This window comes from Gossypium hirsutum, chromosome A03, assembly GCF_007990345.1.
Source record: "Gossypium hirsutum isolate 1008001.06 chromosome A03, Gossypium_hirsutum_v2.1, whole genome shotgun sequence".
NCBI classification, from domain to species: domain Eukaryota; kingdom Viridiplantae; phylum Streptophyta; class Magnoliopsida; order Malvales; family Malvaceae; genus Gossypium; species Gossypium hirsutum.
In genome coordinates, this window is record NC_053426.1 from 27918940 (window position 1) to 27941303 (window position 22364).

Below are 22364 nucleotides of genomic sequence, written 5' to 3' on the forward strand. Positions count from 1 at the left end.
TGTAAACTAAACTCATGTGAAGTGAATTTGGTATATGATGAATTCTTGGTAAGAATGTACACGAACAAGTTATGTTTGTGAGACATTGATAACCTTGTGACAAATGATCTACATTTATGATGAATGGATGCATGATAAGATTTGATAATGATCATGTGATAGGCTTATGAGCCTAACTGATTTGTGATATAGTACGGTTCATTTGTTAAATTGTGTTTCATTGGATATGATGAAAGGAAAGACAGGCATAATTGCCGAATAAAGTCATTATAAGAATATAGTAAGATATGAGCTTAGACAAGTGAAAGGTGGTTAAACTATATGTTGAAATTATGATTACTCATAAATAATGCGTATGTTATTAAGAGGATGGAAATAACTTGTTAATTAATGTGATATGTTATAATGGGGAGACTATAGTGGCTAGGCTAATGCCAAGGCATATAAATGGTGTTTATAAGTTAAAGGAGTAAGCACTACAAACAAATAAGTGAAAATCTTAAGATTTAAAGCCAATTGTAATAATAGTATTCTTATGGATATATAAAGTAAATGAATGCTAATAGTTGTTATTTATTTGCATATGAACTTACTAAGCTTCGAAGCTTACCCCCTTCCTTTCCCATCTCTAATAGGTTAATTTAGCTAGCTCGGGTTGGAGACCGCCGAAGATGCCATCACACTATCAAGCTATCATTGGGTATAAGTGAATGCAACTATTTTAAGTTTATGGCATGTATAGGGACTTTGTATGTAACACCCCTAACCAGTATCCAACACCGGGACAGGGCTTGAGGCATTACCGAAACTTTACACTTTGAGTATACTAACTCAGGTCACAAAATCTCATTTAAATTTAAAAATTTTCAATCATGAACATCTCGTCTCTTGTATAGGACTTCGAGACCTACAACATATCGGAAGGTAATGCGGGACAAATACGGCCACGTTCGATTAACCTTGGGCTTCTCAGAAATTTTTCTTAGCATAAAGGGACACACGCCCATGTAGATTGGGCCGTGTGGACTCACACGCCCGTGTATCTTGAGGTACGCCCATGCCCTTCAACCGTGGGCAGCACTGACTTATCAACACGGCCATGGAAACATGCCCGTGCTACCTGCCCGTGGATGAAACTGTCATTTTAACACGGCCATGATGCACGCCCGTGTGGCCTACCCGTGTACAACCTTGAGCTAAAATTTTAAGTGCAGGGGACACACGGCCATAGCACACGCCCATGGGAGAGAACCGTGTATCACACACGACCTAGACACATGCCCGTGTGTCCAACCATGTAGACTTTATTAGGCTATTTTCCAAGCCTTTAGTCACCTCTTTCTACTACATGTGTTTAGTGGTTATCAAGTTTGAGAGAAAACATAATTTTACGCTTGTAAATAACCTTAATGAAAATAGTTGTATGGAAACCTCATATCATTGGTTTCATACATAAATGGTTATTTCCTCTTTAGTATCATGGGTTCCCGTGTTACATTAATCCATCCGAAATTGGCTCCTTCATGTGACTCATTGCCAATTGATAGCAACCCATCATTAGTAATTAAAACCATGCATAAAATCGTAGGTCATAGCCTACTTAAATTAAGCCAATTTTCATGGACATATACAAAGAGATAAACATATTTCTACATGCCTTTACTTGGCAAATCAAATGACACATATAATAAAATCCTCAAAAGTACTATACATGACATTTAACAAAATAAACAGTCTTTACACCAAAACTTGTTTAGTTGATAGTGTGTTGACTCTCCAATTGTCCTCCTATCCTTTCGAGTCCTCGAGCTCTGGGAGATAGGGAAAAAGAGAGGGGTAAGCATTTACATGCTTTGTAAGCTCAAATAATCAGAAAGTAAACTTACCAAGTAATTAGCATACATCCATATCTAAATCATGAAATCATCCATTATTAAATGATTTCCTATCACAAGCACTCAGTCAATGAGTTAGTCACATAACAAAGCATCATGTAATTTATATAGATGAGCTCATCATTCATCATCTTGTTAACATACATCATATTATCCCGTTGAGTTTCTAGGAAATCTCGATGGAGTACCCATTATCCGTCAATTCTTATGAATGTTCATTTCACATATATGCACTCCCGCGAACCTCACATCCCATGGCAGGATTACCAGTCCAGGCTAAATCCTCCATATCATGAACTCGTAAGGTGATGTCGGGGTTACCAGTTTAGGTTAAATCCCTTATAGGGACAAATACCCTTAATAAGTTCGGATCTGAATTACCAGTCTAGGCTAAATTCAGACCCTAATCAGATTACCCGTTCGGGCTAAATCCATAATGTACACATATTCTTCGGGAGGCTTGATCATTCAAGGAACACCCGTCCGAGCTAGATTCCTTTCCATATTTGAGATCACGGATTACCCATCCAGGATAAATCCTTACTGCAACACATGAAGGTTCTCAGTCCACATGTAAAACATGTTTATCCATCGAATTCCCTTTTTAACCTCAACCGAGACAGTTATCAACAAGTCATTACCAAAGGTGCATTTCATGCATTTTCATACCATCAATAAATGCAAATATCATGCATTCATAAATCATACAATTATGTATATTAGGGGTTTACTTTAAGTTATCCGAACTTACCTGGTATTCTTTTTGGGATTGTGTTTCGGTTATTCCGAAACCTTGCGTTTACCACGATTGACCTCCGGAATTTGTTCCTTGGGGTCTATAATAGAAAAATTAACTCATCAATACACTAAATTATGCATTTCAAGTTTAATATCCACCCTTGGTCCAAATGACCGTTTTGCCCCTAACCTTTCACATTTTTACGATTTAGTCCCTAGGCTCGGATAATGAAACACATGCACTTTCTATCTTACCCAAGCCTAGCCGAACACTTTTCCTTCTTATGGTAGCCCACATTATCCATTATTTTCTCATTTCTACCACACATTTACATCTTTTGCAAAATGGTCCTTATAAGGGTTTCTCATGAAAATCAACTAGAAAAAGATGTTCAACACACATTAATCTTTCATATTCCTCTATAGTCCATCAAAACACAATCAACTCATGCATGGGTAAATTTTTAAACATGAACCCTAGCATGAAATATGGGTAGAAATGGAGAGATCAAGCTACCAGGATTTCAAAAATACAAAGAACATAAAAAATGGGGCTCGGGAGCACTTACTATTGAGCTTGAAAATTGAAGAAACCCTAGGTATGGTGTCCTTCAAATTTTGGCAGCTATGGGAAGAAGATGAGCATATTTTTGCTCCATTTTTCTCTTTTTATTTCATTAAAATGCTTAATGACCAAAATGCAATTTCTTTAAAATTTCATCCATGCAAGCCCATTTTTGTCCAAAAATTTAGAATTTGGGAAAATTGCTCTCCAAGACCTTCTAATTCATAATCTAAAGCAATTTCATACAAATTGCTTCTAGAAACTATGTTTTGTAATTTATTCAATTTAGTCCCTAATTCCCAATTAGACATCTTATACTTAGAATTTCTTAATGAAACTTTAACAAATGCATATACTCATATTATAGGCCTTATAATAACCATAAAATAAATATTTTGATGTCGAATTTGTGGTCCCGAGACCACTATTCCTACTAGGCCCTATTTCGGGATGTTACATTGTCTTTGATTAATTAAGTCATTGTTAATGTGACCAAATGTGTTGGCTTAGAATGATTTATGGTCCAATTTTTATATAGCCATGAATGATGGCTTATGTTGATTATATGATTATGTATGTACTTATGTCTTGAGATGTGATTTGTGATTGTGTGTATGTAATGGGTTATGTTATTAGTGATGAATGCTTGATGATTTAATTGGGATTTGTTTAGTATGATGATAACCATGGCTTAAATGAGAATTGGTAAGTTAGGCTTGACAAAGTATGAAGTCTTTTGCATGCAAAAGTAAAGATGAAATGATCATGATCATGTCTTTTTTGTGTATGTTTAAGTATTCGATTATGCCATATTAATTACTTTGAAGTCATGTATGTGTCTGTGAAAAAAGGGTAGCAATTGGCTTGGAAAATAGCCTCAAAGTTGTCCACACGGGTAGACACACAGGCATGTGTCTAGGCCGCGTGTGATGCACGGTTTGCCCCATGGGCGTATGGCTTGGCCGTGTGACCCTATTTTGTTGATAACGTCATAAACAGAGAGTTACATGGGCTGAGGACACGAGTGTGTCCCAAGCCACATGGGTGTGTGTGACCACAAGGCCGTGTAGCTCCCCAAAATAAGAAAACTTTCTAAGTGTTGCAAAAGTTTTGAAATTTTTTGGTTTAGTCCCGAACCACACCCAATATATGTTTTGGGCCTTGTGGGCCCGTATAAGGGACGTTATGCATGTGAATGAAAATTTTTATATTTGAACGAAAATTCATGTCTCAGTTTTGTATGTTTGTGTGAGTTTATGTCTAGTAACACCTTTTACCTTGTTCCGGTGTTGAATACAGGTAAAGGGTGTTAGACTTAGTTAAGAGGACTCCAAGATCTATGATTTGGAAGAACCAATTTTCCCAAAAGGTGGTCGTAAGTTTTGAGAAAAGCCAAGTTGAAGTTACCCTTATGGTGTTAGAAAAAATCTGGTTCAAAAATGATTTTCTTGCACAACGAAAAATAAAAATTTTGAAAACTGAGCCGGTTTGTGATATTTATAGCAATAAACCCTTTATTGAAATCGAACATGTGTTTTAGGCTAGACGATCCTTTTCATTCTCGAGTTTCAATCAAACGACCTTCTCCATTATTCTTGTACCACGAACTGCTTCAAGTTTAGGCTTAAACTCATTTGAATCAAACATGGAACCGTAAATAGTTTCTTTACTTTCAGTGTGAAAGAAGAATCTCTTTTAATAGAAACTGGTAGAATTATTATTCTGAAAAATAGAATTAATACTTATAGAATAAACTCTTGCTATTTTTGAGCAGAATAAAAATATCTCAAAGTTGTATTCTTTTAGTCTTATCGGTGCCATCTATTTATAGGGATAAGAGGTAAAACCCTCGTTGAATTATAGAAGTATATTTCAATTGAAAAATTAACTCTTAGTCTAACTAGGATTAGGTGGGGCAACAACTCTAGTTAAACAAACTAGGGTTTATCGTCCCTTGCGTTAAACATGAGGGTTGTTTTAGCCTCTCTCATATCGAGTCCAATTATAAGTACTTCCTGAACTTTTGAATTAATACTTTATAAATCAATCTAAGCCTATATTTATTTTTCTATTTCCCAAAATAAACTTCTTAAATTAATTTTAATTAATTAAATTTTCCAATTAAATAATTTTCTCAACCTATTTTTTATTCCATTAAAAATCATGATGACTTTACCATAAAAAATCTATGAGAAAATATATTTAATATTTCTACATTCAATGTGTAACGCCCCCACGCCCGAAACTGTCGCCGGAGTTGAGCTTGAGGAGTTACCGAACATAATTTATCAAATTAAGAACTTCAAATCTTTTGTTTCTACATTCACAGCTTTATAGCTACTCGCGTCATAGTTACAAGAAAAATCATATATAGAGTTAAAAAACTCGAAATTAAGATCCGTAAATTTTTCCTGAATCTAGACTCATATATCTATTTAATCATTTTTTTATATAATTTTTGGTTGGGCCAATTAGTACAGTTTATTAGTTAAAGTCTCCCCTGTTTCAGGGTTCGACTGCTCTGACATCTGTGTATTACGAATAAGATATCTCTCTATAAAGAATTTCAATGACTACGAGGTTTGTTTCTCTTAAAACTAGACTAAATAAGGGATCTTTACATATAAAGATTGACTTATAATTATTTTTTTACAATTTATTATGAATTTTTAAAGTTAGAACAGAGGATCCAGAAATTACTCTGGCCCTGTTTCACAAGGTTTCAAATATCTCATAAAGTATAATTTATATGCCTGTTTTTTTATCCATATGAAAATAGACTCATTAAGCTTAAATTTCATAACTTTCTCATCATTTAATTCCATTTATACTATTTTTAGTGATTTTTCAAATTCATGTCATTGCTGCAACAATATTCTGTTTTAAGGCAAATTTCATCTTTTCATGAGTTGTTATGAACTAGATAACCTATTAAACTTCCATGCTATCAAACATGATCTAAATTTAACCATCACCATGACTTATCAATATCAAACATTTTCTCAACCAATCATGGCCATATCATAAAATTATTTACACAAAGTAAATATATTGCTATACATGCCATACTTAAGTTTTACAAGCCATTTACCCAGATGAAAGTCCTTTGGATAGTGTGATCGAACCTTCGACCCGTCCCGATTCCCGAGCTGGCTTGTTCAAAACTACAGTAAATAAAGAGGAGGGAGTAAGCATAAATGCTTAGTAAGTTCATATGTAAATAACAAGTAACATAACAATACAAATATACCAAACAACTTTAGCATGGTATCACCAAAACATATGTCATATTTCTAAACATCATTCATCATCTTACCACCTTATCGTTGTTGTATCTATTATCAACCTGAGGGTTAAGAACATACCTGTCCAAAGTGTCCATTTCACAACACTTACCAAAACGTCGCTTGCATCTTAAGTGTTCTTTCATTTCACTATAAATTTCACCCGTTGAACACATCGAAATACAACTCGGATACACGGATAATTTTCACATAAGTGCCTCATATGTAATCAAGAAATCATGTAACCCGCCCCTAAGTGAACTCGGACTCAACTCAACGAGCTCGGGCGTTCGCGTCCATAAGTGAACTCGGACTCAACTCAACGAGTTCGGATGCCTAGTTACATTTCACGAACTCGGACTCAACTCAACGAGTTCGGACATTCGCATCCATAAGTGAACTCGGACTCAACTCAACGAGTTCGGATGCTCAACCATCCTAGTGACATGTCACTTGTATCCTAATCTATTCCTAAGGTTCAAACGGGCTTTTTCCCTCGATCTCACATTTGTCGTCTTCCATGGAATATCGAAACCGATACTTGGTAGCAATTCATATTTATCAAGTAGTAAACATAATTTGCATATTACTCAACATTAACCACAAAGCAAATATTTCACGATTAAAAATCAGCGTATCATATAATTAACATCAATAACTTAAAAATAACAATTATGCTACATTATTTACACATGAACTTACCTCGTATGCGAAAATGGCTACTTTTACCATTTCGTCCACAACTTGGTATTTTTCCATTTTAGCCCGAACTTCAGTTTTCCTCGCTCTATCATTTAAAATATAGTCTAATTAGGACTCACATTATTCAAGTTGACCCAAAATCATATTTTGGAAAAATTACAGTTTTGCCCCTAAACTTTTGCATATTTACACTTTTGCCCCAAAGCTCGTAAATTAAACTTCAGCCTATTTTCTTATGTTTTATGACATGATGATCATTTTTCCCTTCTATGGAAACATCAAATTCTCACTCTAACATGTACTTATGACTATTAGGTATTTTTACCGATTAAGCCCTTTTGCTCGTTTTCACTTAAAACCGAGTAGTACAAGTTGTCTAACATAATTTAAAACCTCATATTCTATCATAAAACACCAAAATACACAAATTTCACCTATGGGTATTTTTCCAAATATGAACCCTAGGTTGAATTATTGCTAGCATAAGCTTAATCGAGCTACAGGGACTCCAAAAACGTAAAAATCATTAAAAACGAGGCTAGAACGGACTTACAATCGAGCTTGGAAGCTTGAAAAACCCTAGCCATGGTTTCTCCTTGCTATATTCGGCCATGGGGTTGAAGATGAGCAAAATTGGCTTTTAATTTTGTATTTTAATTCATTTTACCCCTAAATGACCAAAATGCCCTTACTACTAAACTTTCCAAAAATTCCATCCATGTCCAATTTTTGTCCATAGACTTAGAAATTGGTAAAATTTCTTTTTAAGACCTCCTAATTAATATTTCAAAACAATTTCATACTATAAACTTCTAGAATACAAGTTTTACAAATTATTCGATTTAGTCCCTAATTTCAATTTAAGCACTTTATGCATAAAATTTCTTCATGAATTTTTCACACAATCATGCAATCATATCATAGACCTCAAAATAATCATAAAATAATTATTTCTATCTCGGATTTTGTGGTCACGAAACCGCTATTCCGACTAGGCCCAAAATCAGGATATTACACAATGGATTCACCATGACCAATAAATGTATTTCCACTTTCGAATAATAATTCAAAAACCATAAATTCTTTTTTAGGTCATTTTCATTTTCATTTAGAGAAAATAACATTCATTTCCAAATGTTTCTCATTTATCTAACTTTACTATTTCCTTCCATTTCTATTCATTTGATTCAACATGCAATTCATTTCTAATTTCAAAGAGCTAGTGGAAAGATCGATAGGATATATGCAATTAGAGCTCAAATGATTTGTAATTAAGTTCCATAATTATAAACTCATTTAGTCACGAAGTCATTCCACTATAGTATTGTGATTGAGCTCTCCCTAATGGCATACCATTATGGAAAAAAAAACTCGATCAATACTCGTCCAATGAACTTGTCGTAAATGTGTTACCCTTATAGGATATCCTTAATCTCTTTAGAACAAATCCACTCTCTCAATATGATCCTATTTTATCTCATGGTATGCATTACATCTTCCTTCATGAAAATTCAATTGCTATCAAAGTAATCGAGTCATTCATCACAAAGACAAATAACCCGTGACCACATTTACTTTTCATCAACCATGTAATGCCAATGAGAGGTCTCAGGCTATGAATTTCACCTTGTGAATGACACTACATACTGCAAAAGTCATATAAGCAACACACTAGTTTTTGGTTCCTTATCTATTTGAACTCAGGCTTTTACTTACATCAAAGCATACGAGTCACAAATAGATAGTCCGTCATTCACTCAGGATTAAAGTATGCCACACTTTAAAAGTCACAAGTGAATAAATCTATAAACGGATCCAAGATCTATTCTACTTAGGTCTAGTCCAATGTACTGTCAGTCTAGTCAATCACATCTATGTCTCTATCTTTTGAAAGCCATCTACTCTAAGGCCTAAGATAAGGTATTATCTAATTGGACTTGATAAATGACATATTAGTCCTTCAATTAGTTTTCTCATTTCTGATTAGACTAAGGACATGTTTAGGGTTTAGGTCCATCTACTAAAATAAGTTACCTTTCCGTATTACGATCTGACTATGTAATACAATTTAATATCAATTTAAATATTAGAAAACCAGTGCGTCAATATGTTCTTCTATTTTGCTTTACATACAAAAAATACACGAGGACATTACATAAATTATATTAATGTAATTCATGAATTATTTTATTAACCAATCTGTTCGAAAAAAATTAAAATTGTACATTGATAAAATTACTACACTAAGGGCATCAAATCCAACAGTCACCCACTTGTCCTAATGAAGTAGATGAGTCATGTTTTGCATTCCTAAGCCCTCTATATGTTTCCCAAAGAACTCTATAACTTGAAAAGTCTTGGTAAAACAAATCCCTAGGGTTTGTCCACATATGCGATCTTTGACTACATCCACTATTTTGTCAAACACTATTGTTTTGCTTATGATACTTTCTATCAATTTGTTTTTCCTTATATGGTTTCTTTTAGGGTTTAGCTATATCCACACAGTTATAGTTCCATAGTTTTTCTATACCTCATATTTGGCTCTCCATAGTGAAGTTAGCAATGTTGTAACACCCCTAACCCGAGTTCGACACTGATTCTGGGTGCGAGGCATTACCATTCACAAATCACATACACACATACAAGTAGGATTATACGTGCCCGTTAAAATTTAAAACTTTTTCAAACTTTGTCTAAAACTTTTTATAATGGGCCTACTAGGCCTAAAACATCTCTTGGGAGCCATTCGGGACCAATTCAGGTCCTTTAACCAACACTAGGAAAATAACCTTTGAAATAGGGCACATGCCCGTGTGGATGGGCAACACGCCCGTGTGGAACTTGAACATGGTCGTGCTGATGGCCCGTGTGGCACACATGACCTAAGCACCCAGGGACACGCCTGTGTCCCTTACCTGTGTAGATTTATTTTTCAATTCGAACCTACAGGGGTTTTCACACGGCCTGGCACACGCCCGTGTCCATGGTCCGTGTCCCTTACACAGCCTCGACACGCCTGTGTCTCAGCCCGTGCTCGAAAACCTTGACATTTTGTTTCTGATGTTAGCATCCAATTTATGGCACACGGCCAAGTCGCAAGTCCGTGGCCAGAGGCCGTGTCCTCCACATGGCTGAGACACACGACCGTGTCTCTGCCCTTATGTTTACTACCATGCATTTTGAGTTTCAAATTTTACGTGCAGAGGACACACAGCCAAACAACACGCCCATGGGGCTGACCGTGTGTCACACACGGCCTAGACATACACCCGTGTGTCTACCCGTGTGGACAATATAAGGCTATCTACCAAGCCTTTTCCACCCTAAAACACAATCTAACATCAACTAACACATCAAAGATTAACTTAATATGATTTTTCAACCAAATAACCATAGTTAAAACCCATATACATTACAGATATTCGACCATGCCAAAAATTACACATTCATGAAAGACTAGCTTGTATTCACATAATAACTTTCACTATTAGCCATTTTCCATGGCCTTATACAAAATGAATCAAATGCTAAAGTAAGCCAACATATTTGGCCAATTAACAATGACACAAAACTCAAAAGTTAGAGTCCTATACATGCCATAATAAAAATAAAAAATCTAACTATACCAAGTGCTAGGGTGATAGTGTGATCTATGCCTCCGACGTCTGATGTTCCTCGAGCTAATTAGGCGGCACTATAGGAAAATGGAAAGGAGAGGGAGTAAGCATAAAGCTTAGAAAGTTGCATGCAATAAATGTAACAACAACTTTACCATTCATCGTCGTGCTCATAGTACTAAAGTAGGCATAAGCACAACTTACTCATCACTATCCAATACAATTCGCATGGCATATATTGATCTCACATCTCATACATTTCAAATAGGTACCTGTACCACTCACAACATGATTATACTTTTCTCAATTAACTTAAACTGTAACTCTCACCGATGAACCATTTGGAATGCTATAGGATATTCATTAAGCCTCAAACATAGGGTATGATGCCGATGCCATGTCCTAGACATGGTCTTACACTGGCTCATCCATCAAGTCGATGCCATGTCCCAGACATGGTCTTACACTGACACATCTTGTAGTCGATGCATGTCCTAGACATGTCTTACACTGGCTTACATCTCGAGGCTAATCCATGTCTCAGACATGTCTTACACTAGCTCTCGTCTCAATGCCAATGCCATGTCCCAGACATGGTCTTACACTGGCTATCATAATATGGCTGATGCATGTCCCAGACATGTCTTACACTAGCACACGAATAACTTGAATGTCGTGGCATGAATATCCGATTTATTTCCTAAGGTTCAAACAGGAGTTCTACCATCTCAATAATCATCATACACAATCATTTCCACAAGCAAGCAATTTATGCTATATCAATTCAAACACATATAATAAAATATAGTTGTATTATTTACATACAACTTACCTCGGTGTACAAAATGTAGGCGACTAGCTCGGCTTAGTCCACTTGCTTTGCTTTTCCTAGTCTAGGCCCGAATTTTGTAATTCTTGATCTATAATGATGAAAATTCACACACTTAATCATTTTATAAATTTAGGTATTCAACGATTTAAAAATTGGGAAAAATGACCATTTTGCCCCTAGACTTTTGCAAAATGATCGTTTTACCCCTAGGTCTGAAAATCAATTTTTATCAAACTTCTTCATATCTTAAGCCTAGAAGAACCCTTATCTTAAGCCTAGAAGAACCCTTTTTACTCTTATATCAGCCCAAAATTTCCATTATTTCTCGCATTTATGCAAAATGGTCCCTAGTTAGGGTTTCCATGAAAACTACTTCACAAAAGTTGTTTATTAAACAACCATAACTCATATTCTTCCATAAAATTTTGGAAAACAACATGAAAAATCTCATGGTAAAACCCTAGAATTTCAATCATTTTGCAAAATAGTCCCCTCATTTGAAAGCTCAAGCTACAAGGGTTTTAAAAAATATAAAAATCATCAAGAAAGACCATCAAAACCACTTACTTGAGAGGGTTACAAGTTGCTGAAATTTTTCAAGCTTTCAAACCCCTATTCTTGCTGAAATATTTTTGTGGAAGAAGGAAAGGTAAAAAGAGATGACAACATTTTTCTTTTATTTTATTTCTAGAAAACATTAAGTCATCAATTCACCTAAACCTTTGACTAGATTAATTTCCTTGTCTCATGGCTGACCAAGCATCATCCTAGGGTCTATTTTCCCTTTAAATACCCCCAATTTTGATTTTCTAGCTATTTGACACCCTTAGCTATCAAAATAGGACTTTTGCACTTTATGCGATTTAGTCCTCTTTCGCAATTAAGCTCTCAAACGTTAAAATTAATTCACCAAATTTTTCATGAACCTTTATAATCATGCCATCACACAAAAAATAATATTAAAATAATTTCAATGGCTTCGAAATAGTGGTTTCATAACCACTGTTCTGACTAGCCCCAAAATCGGGTTGTTACAAATGTAACCCTGCTTTTCACTCTTTGGACCCATCGTCTATGATAAAAACACATCCCAACATTGATTTCCTTGAATCTTGACATGTTTGGAAGTCAGAATCAGTATATAAGATAGGAGTAAGATTGTAACACCCCTCAAATCGATATATTATAAAAGTAGAAGTAAATTAAAATAGTTTAAAATAGATCTTAGGTAAATTGAGAAAATGACATAAAGATGATAAAAGAGAAGGTTGAGTAATTCCATGGAAATTTTTTAATTAAGTAATATGTTGTGCTATGATAATTTAAGGTAGGGACTAGATTGTAAAGATGTGAAAAGTTTCGAGACACACATATAGTTATTTAGAATTCGGGGTGTTGAAATGTAAATACATGAAAAATTGAAGGATAAAAAGTGAAATTAATCCAATTTCTTAATATATGAAATTAAGGTGCAGGGACCAAATTAAATAAGTGAAAACTATAATGGAGTAAATTACAATTTTACCAAAAGTGAGTAGAGACAAGGATGAATTATGAAGAAACATGAATGGTAAAATGGTTATTACCCAAATTAGATAATTATATGGTGTAATAATTATGGTGAAAAGTGTGAAAATATGATTGGTTGAATATTTTATTATTTTATAAGCTATTTTAATATTTGATTAGTTAATTAAATGAGATGTTTTTAAAGAAATATGTAGAATAAGGTAAGTAAATTGTAAAGTCAAAGTGGAATATCATCTTGAAAGAAAGAAATTAAAAGTGGAAGTGGATAAAGTTGTGGAAAAAGTGAAGAAATTAGAGAGATAAGGTAAATACTTCAAGAGTTTTATTTTATTTAATTTTAATCTAAGAATAGAGCATGTTAAATAGTTAAATTGATTATGAAAGTGTAAATATTATGTATGAAAATAAATTTGTTTCATTGAAATAGTACAAAAAAGACTAAGTTGTAAATTAAACAAAATAAGTCTTATGGAATTGAATGTTGAAAAAAGAATATAAATGAAGTGAGATGAAATAGTAATGATATAAAAAGTGAATGTGTGGTAAAATTCTAAATTACAATGGAATTATGATAATAAAGACTAAATTGTAAAGTGTACAGAAGTTTATGATTTAAATTATAGTAAATAATGAATTTCCACGATGTTAGGGATTAAATTGTAAACTTGTGAAATTTATAATTGAAACAAGAGAAGTGAAGTGCATAAAAATTTGTTATGTGAAATAAGATATTATAATGGATTATTTGATTAAAGTGCTTATGTAGTGAAAAATAAATTTCATGCCATTAGGGACTAAATTGAAAAGGTAAAAAGTTTAAGTAAGGATAAGATATTATTATAAAGAGCTTAAATGAAAGTTAAATGTTAGTAAATTAATTACAAAGTAATATTTGAGTGAATTTCTAGTAATTCTTGAATTTCATATTAAAAAGAACTAAATTGAAAAATATACATAAGTGACTAAGTATATTAAGATTTTGAAATAGCATATTCAAGTTAAAGATATATGAAAGTGAAAGGTACGCTAAGTGAAAGGATAATAATTAATGAAAAAATATATATACTAGCTATGGTGAGTACATAAGTTAAATTTAATTGTGAACATAACTAAACCCAATTGTAGAATCTGAATATTTTTGTTAATTTTATAAAATTTATTGAATTGAAATGGGTTTAAGATTAAATAACTCATATTGAATTCTTTTTAAATTCTCAAACATCGAACCGTAAAACGATATCGATACCAAGATAAAGGTTTCGATACTATAATAAAGATATCGATACTTTGATAAATGTGTCGATACTTTGAGAAAAGTGTTGATACTATAAGCAATGTATAGATATAAGTGAAGTACATCTACTTTAAGTAAACATATTCATCAAAACCATTTGGATAGATCCAACTTTGAAAATTTACCAAAAATAGTAGAGATTGATTTAGAGGTTGAATTAAAAATTGAATTGAAATTTAATGAGTCTAGTTTTGCATAAAAGAAATGTTGCAAGCAATAGAATTGTAAATTATGAGATATATAGAATTTTGTGAGACAAGGTCAAATTGATTTCGGGTTCTCCAATTTTAACTTTGAAAATTATAGTTCATTATACAAAAATGTTTAGAAGATGAATTTTTTATGAATACAAGTTTAGTGAGTCTATTTTCAAGGAAAACAAATGGAAACCTAATGCAAGACTTGTACTATTTGATAATTATTTTTTAGTAAAGAAGGGTCAAAGTTGACTAGATGTAGAGCAGTGGAAGATTTGAAGAAAAAACTGTATTTTTTTTTGCTTTAGTAGAAATTCTAAAATTTTTATAGAAAAAATTCATTAAGTATAGTTTCAAAAAAAAAATCTTAATTTTCATTTTTGTTGAATGAGATATAAATAATTTAGTGACTGTCACTCAAATGGATAACCTTATTAAGAGTGTGAGCGAAATGAGAGAAATCTTAATTAATGTTATACATAAGCATACTATACTCAAATCAAAGGTACATATATAACGGAGAGAAGGAAGAGGAAAAATAGTAGAAGAATGTGATGCTAAGAAATTGGTATGAATTTAAAAAGTTTGCAAATAAGTCCTAAATGACCTATAAACTGTTGAAAAAGCTAACGAAATCTCGTTTAAAGCTTGGAATGAAATTAAAAATTTAATATTAATTGCAAATTATTCTGTTAATTTTTATTAAGAAGAGTATTTTAACTGAATTTCTCTAAAGTTGCTTTGGCAATGAATGTAACATTCTAGTGCCCAGACTTGATGAGCTGGTCGAGTATAGGGGTGTTACAAAGATATCCTCCTAAATACACAAGCATATAATCTCTCATTCTATATAAATAATTGAGTATATGCTTAACTTCTTACTAGAACAAAGTTAGCTTCTCCCAAGTTCTTCATGCTAAACTGTTGGATTAACCATAGTTTAACCGATAACAATGTCCCTACATTCCCAATGAGTAGAATGTCATTGACATATAGAAAAAGAAAGAACACCTTTCTATCCCCAATATGTTCTTAAATATAAGGTTCATCTACGTTTTGCTCAAATCCAAAATTTTTTATCACTTGATCAAATCTTTGTTTTCAAGACCAAGATGCTTGCTTAAGTCTATATATGGATCTAAGCAGTTTACAAATTTTATGCTTGTTTCCTTTATCTATATATCCATTTTCCAAATGTCATAATTGAAATTCGTTGTAATGGATAACAATATGCTGATTGACTTGAGCATGACAGTTGGAGAGAAGGTTTCTTCTTAATCAATACCTTCTTTCTGAGTATAACCTTTTGCTACATGTCTAAACTTATAAGTTTCAACTTTTCCAACCGTGTTTCTTTTCTTCTTTTAGATCCACTTACACCCTATGAGTTTTTTCCCTTATAATAGTTCTACAAGTTCCCACACTGAGTTGGAATCCATAGAATCCATCTCAGCTTTCATAGCTATTTTCCAAAGCTTGGAATCAATACTCTACATCACTTAAGCATATGGAAGTGGGTCATCATCTTCTTGTTCAATAGACTTAATGTTTAAAACACATCCGGAAAATTAGAAGAACTCAAGCCTAAGAGAGACCCTCTCACTATGACGAAACATCCTATTAGGAGTTGAGTCTGGAATCGTTTTCGTAAGGCTTTGCATATTTCCTAAAAAATCCTTGAGTACTTCTTTACTTCGAGGTTTGAAGTCATTCATGTCGGTTTCCTCAAGGAAATTAGCAAGAGTTGACACTATCATAGTTTACTCTTTCAGGTTATAAAACAAACCACTATTTGTTCCTTTTATATATCCCACAAACATGCACAATTCTACCTATGAATCCAACTTTCTCGTATCTTTATACAGTTCGTGGGTCGAGCATCCCTAAATCCTTAAATAATTTAGATTTGGCTTCCTACCATGCCATAATTTGTATGAATGCTTAGTTGGTACATCAGTCAGAATATATCAAGTCGTTTGTATCGCATATCCCCAAAAGAAGATTGACAACTTTGAATAACTTAACATTGAACGAATCATGTCAAACAATATTTGATTCCTTCTCTTTGCCACACCATTTTGTTGTAGAGTGTCCGACATGATTAATTGGGATAGAATCCCATTTTGTAAGAGGTACCATAGGAACTCATATGATAAATATTCCCCACCTCTATCAAACTGAAGTGTTTTTATGGGTAATCCTAATTGTTTCTCCACTTTTGCATGAAAATTTTTAAATTTTATCAAAGCTTTCACTCTTACTGTGTATTAGGTACACATAATCATATTTTGAATAGTCATTAATATAGGTTACATAATACTCGTAACCACCTCTTGCATTGACACTCATGGGGCCACATACGCCAATGTGTACAAGTTCTAAGGGTTCTACAACCCTCTTTCTTTTTGCATTTAAAGATGCTTAGTCATCTTACCTTCCAACCAAGATTCACATTGTGGAAAATCAACTTCTTTAAATGAACTTAAAGTGACATCTTTCAAGAGTCTAGTGATTATTTCTTGGTTAATATGATCAAGTCTCAAATGCCAAAGGTACGTCTCATTAGAGTGAGAAGTTTTAAGTCTTTTATTCAAAATTCCACTATCAAGTAGTGTGTATATCTTTGGTTTGATAAAATAAAGATTATTTGACATCCATCCATTACAAATGTAACACCCCATACCCAACCCATTCGCTGGGTTTGGGTATCAGATTCTACAAGAGCCCGTTTGATTCTACTTTACACCCATAATAACTTTAATTACATGTGGAATCTATTTTAACACATTGGCCTAAGTACCACTAACATCAAACACTAAAGAACTTCCATGATGTTTTCCTATGGCCTTAGTTTCTGTGTAAAATCTCACTATTTACATATGACATTACAACTATTATGTTGCATTAACCCTCAAAACAAGGTCTCTACAGGAGCCACTCTATATACACGTACAATTTCTTCTACTCTACATTGGTCTGGCGATGGCTAGCTTGGTCCCTCCTCTCAAACCCTTGTCTTCAATCGTCCTGCAATTTGATAGTAAATTCTATAAGTTCTGATGAAATTAGTGAGAATCTATGAAACAATATAATTTAACCAACTTGCAATAGCACGAAAAGAAGCATGTTTTAGGTAGAAAATTCAACTCCCTGTCTACTCTTGGTATATTGTGGACTTTATTGGAGTTTTGATTGTCTTTCCATTTCCTTTTTAGATTTCTATCATTCAACTCTTTCTTATTATGAGACATAGTTGTGTTTCTTTGTGACATTGATTGCCAAGTAGGGCTAATTTATCTCTACCTTATCCCAATCTCCCTTGTCTATTTGTTTTTTGCTAATCTTGGTGAACTATTATCCATGAGGATGTCAACAAACTTATCCCACACTCGTGGATCCTCACCTGTGGATCCTTCATTAGATCCATAGCTTTTCTGACGGACTTGATTTCTATTTCGTTGGTTTCATTTTGCTTTTGCTTTTTCCTTTGACGAATTGCCTATACTATTTCAGAGAACTACGCCCCCTGGTGTTCCTTATATATACATACCTATAGTTCGAAGGACTTCCCTTTTTAGGGTCTCTCATATTACTTTTTGGCATTATCATTCTGATAGACTTCCCATGCCTTTGTACCCTCATACCATCATGGTCAATCTTAGCATATTATTCATGGTTAATGTCCTGGCAGACTATGCGCTCTCACGATTGGTGGACTAGTTGTAACATCCTGATTTTCGGATTTATTCGCGGTTTTCAATATTTTGTAAAGATTTTAAAATTTTGTATTTGGATGTGAAATTAATATTTTGAGTAGGTAAATGGGCTTATAGAAGGCCCATGTGTTGACCAAAACCCGGTTGAATTTTTGAATTTTTGGACTTAGGAGTTAGGGGTTCTGGCTAGATGGCCCTTGTATAGAGTTATGGGTAAATGGCATCACAAAAAGAGCCTTAGTAGAGTGGCAAGGGTGACGCCACTAGGCTCCTAAAAAGGTGGCGTGTGGAGCATTGGGGAAGGCATGGGATCGATTCCCAGTGTTGACAAATAGATGCATTTATTTTTAAGTGCTGGAGGGGTAAGTGTTGGAGTCCAGGTGGATTCTGCTAGAGGAGAGTTTGAATCAGTCTAAACGCTTGGATTAAGGAGTGATAAGGGGAGAGATTTAAGGGATTAGGAGAGAGGTTAGGAGTTGGCCGAATTTTGGGAATTGAAGGGGGAAAAATCGGCAGAGGTTTATGAGGTTAGTATTTCGGCACCTAGGGTATTGAGTGGTGCCGTTCCTTTCAGCTCAGACATCACAAGGTTTTTCTTTTCTCTCTTTTTCCTCTCTAGCCGAAACCACCATTCCCTCTATTCTTCTTTCTTCATTTTTCTTCTTCAAAACCGTTCATCAAACCTGCTGTTCATCAACACTTGTGCCGAAACCACAAAAGCCGAAACCTCGAAAAATACATTAGTTGTGCCAATTTCTTCCAAGCCAAATCCTTCGATATTTTAGTGCCTAATAAACGACAATCATCTTTTCTAAACCCTAGATACCTGTCGGCAATTCTACATCAAGGTTATAGCCCTATATTGTCATCTCCTTCATCACCCAAAAGCCGAAAAACGATAGATTTGGGGGCTTATAGCCGAAACTTTAAAACTTTGGGAGTCGAGTTCTACCGTCATTTGAAAGATAAATCTGCACCAGACTGCGTGGAGATCAAAAAGGAGTAAGGGGTAAGTATTCATCATCTCAGATCTGGTCCTATTTTACAAAGTTAGGAAAAGCCGAAGTCCCTAAAATCTAGGGAGGCTGTCGATTTGGGCATGTGGCTCTAAGGGTTTTTAACTGACATTTTTTGTCAATGATTAGTGTCTTCTTAAGTGTTGGATTGAAGGCGTGGGCTGTTGGAGCAATCGGATTCGGAGCTAGCTATCGATTTTGGCAAAAAGGTAAGGCTTCAAATGCTTTTTAGGAACATGGTTCGATTTTGGTTGAGCAAGTTTTGGGTTTAGTGATTACGGTTTGTAAATAAGAACTGTACTAATCAATTGTAGGACATCGAAAGGGATCTCGGTAGCAGCCGTCGCGAATCAGGTGTGTACCGAACACCCTTCCTTAGTTCAATTTGGCAAAAGCCGAAATGCCAAAATTCTGAAATTTCATAGGCTTGTGAGTATGCGAATGCTCTCAAGACATAGAGTAATTGTTAGATCTGGCACCGTAAAGTGGTAAGTAAGTTCGTGTGACGTTTTAACATACTTCGGAAAAAGGGACTCGATGGGCCAAAACTGGGCCCAATGGGCTTACGGACCAATATGGGTAAGAGATGGGCAAAGTAGCATGTTAGTTAGATGGTGGAACCAAATTGCATAAAACGGCTAAAAATTACTGAAATAACGTGTGTAGTTGCGTAAGTACGAAATTACCCCTAAAGAGCATAATTACCGAAATACCCTTAGAGTTTAAATTGGCTAAACTGCATGATTGATTAATACTGTATTGTACATGATATGCTTTATTAATATCTATTGCATGGGATTGGGGTATTGATGGAGGAAGTATTGAAAGTGGTTCATCCACGTACTGGAGGCTTTGCCTCAACTTACTGATATTTGAGCAGCGTTGCTGCAACTGTGGAGTGTAGGGCTAGGTGGGTTGAGATATTCCCCACATGGAGTGTAGGGCTGGTACGGGGCAGTGTAGCGGTTGGTGGGTTGAGTAGTCTCCCCAGTTGGGCTTGCATGCATTACTACTATTGTTACCTATGTTACTGAACTGGGCCTATAGGCCACACTGTTATGTAAAAAGCGGCTAAGGCCTTGCTACTGTGTTCTGAAAAGGGCTTTGGTCAACTATGTACTGTTATCTGAATAGGGCTTAGGCCCAATGGGCTCGAGATGATTTGGGCTTTGGATGGGTTTTTGTATACACTGAGTTTTCCCAAACTCACCCCATTTTCTTCCATCCTTGCAGGTGAGCCCTAGTTGGTGGACTTGGAGCTGGGCGGAATTCGGAGTGGCCACACGTTTTCTGCAAATTCGTTTTCTTCTGGTGAACTAGATTTTCCATATTTTTCGTTTCTGGTTTTGGGTTTTTTTGTAATAAGGCCGCTAATTATTTTATGGTTTGGGTTGTTTCTTTATTATTTAACTCTATTATGATAAAACTGAACTATGATAATTAACGAAATGGATTAGCTCTAGGACGCGTTTTCAAAAACGTTAAGTGATTTCAAAATAACATGAACACAAGTAAGACTTCCGCTAAGCAAACGTTTTCAACCTTAATCATTTTCTTAAGATGGACATAACCAAACGGTTTTTCTCAAAATTATACGAGATGTTAGAGTGTGGCAATGGCGGTGTGCATGTCTAGGATTGGATCCGAAGGGAGCTTGGTACTTAAGCAGTCCGACGGACTCACCTCCTCTTCTTCCTGGTTTCCTACCTGGTGCACAGCTTCCATTCACTTTAACCTACTTTTAAAAGTGTCTTTTACAACACCAACTAAGTTTTCCAAACTAAGTAATACGGAATGTTTTGAACGCTTCGATGTGGCGCATCAAATCCGGTCATAACGTCTAGGCCGGGTTTGGGGTGTTACATTTATTGAGTTACCTTAACTAAGCTAAGGTCTTTCACCCTTCATTCCTTGTATTCCCTTGGTCTGGGCAGACCACCTTGTGTTTACTGTCCCAACGAACTATCTATTTAGTGTTTACTGTCTTGGTGGACTTCATTGCTATGGATGCCGTGGAGTCTTTCATCCATGGTCTTACACCAGTTCGCCACCCTGGCGCACTATCTTTCAATGCCATAGAGGCCTTCATCTATGGTCTCACTTATCATACCTAGTTGTTATAGCATCTTTCATCTATAGCCTTACACCATATACATCATACGAGGCCACCATGGCATCTTTCATCCATGGTATTACGTCATATACCTTTATCTTGTACCATGCTGCCTTAACAGCTTTCATCCATGGTCTTATGATACGTACCACATACGAGACTTATATAACATCTTTCATCTATGGTTTTACACCATATACAATCATCACGATGTCAACCCGAAAGATCAGTTGATACCGCCTTTGCAATAAATACCTTTCCATGATTTCAATTCCGGAATCCTCATCCCATTACCTCCTTAACACCACTTAACCTTGATGCTCGAACATTGCAGTGTTCCCTTTCCAAGGTCAAGAGCTTCACCCGAGGCGATAACTAAAGGTTCACTCTCCATTTCCCTTCCTAAAATTTAACTATCTCATAGAGGTTTTCCCTAGATTTCATGCAATATATACATCTAACCAATATATATCTTAAAGCAAGAGTAAATAGCTTAAAGCAAGAGTAAATAGCTAGCCATGACTCAATAATCCTACTCATATATCCCCTAGTCCATGCAAACAACATATCAACATTTATCACTCAAAAGTAGGATGTAGAAACTCACCTTATTTTCTTATCATCATCTCTGTGGCTTGCCCGAAAGCTAACATTTTCTTAGTCCTGTCAACTTTCTCTTTATATTTTCTTCGTCTTAGACATCCATGCCTATGACTACTACAACATGTAGCGTCGCCCACGACTACAACCTCTTTTTCCTCAAAACGGCTGGAGAAGAAGATGATAATTTAGAGGAGAATGTGTAAACAATCTTAAAGAAATCTTCCACTTCTCTCGTCCCTTTTTCTATATATATCATCAT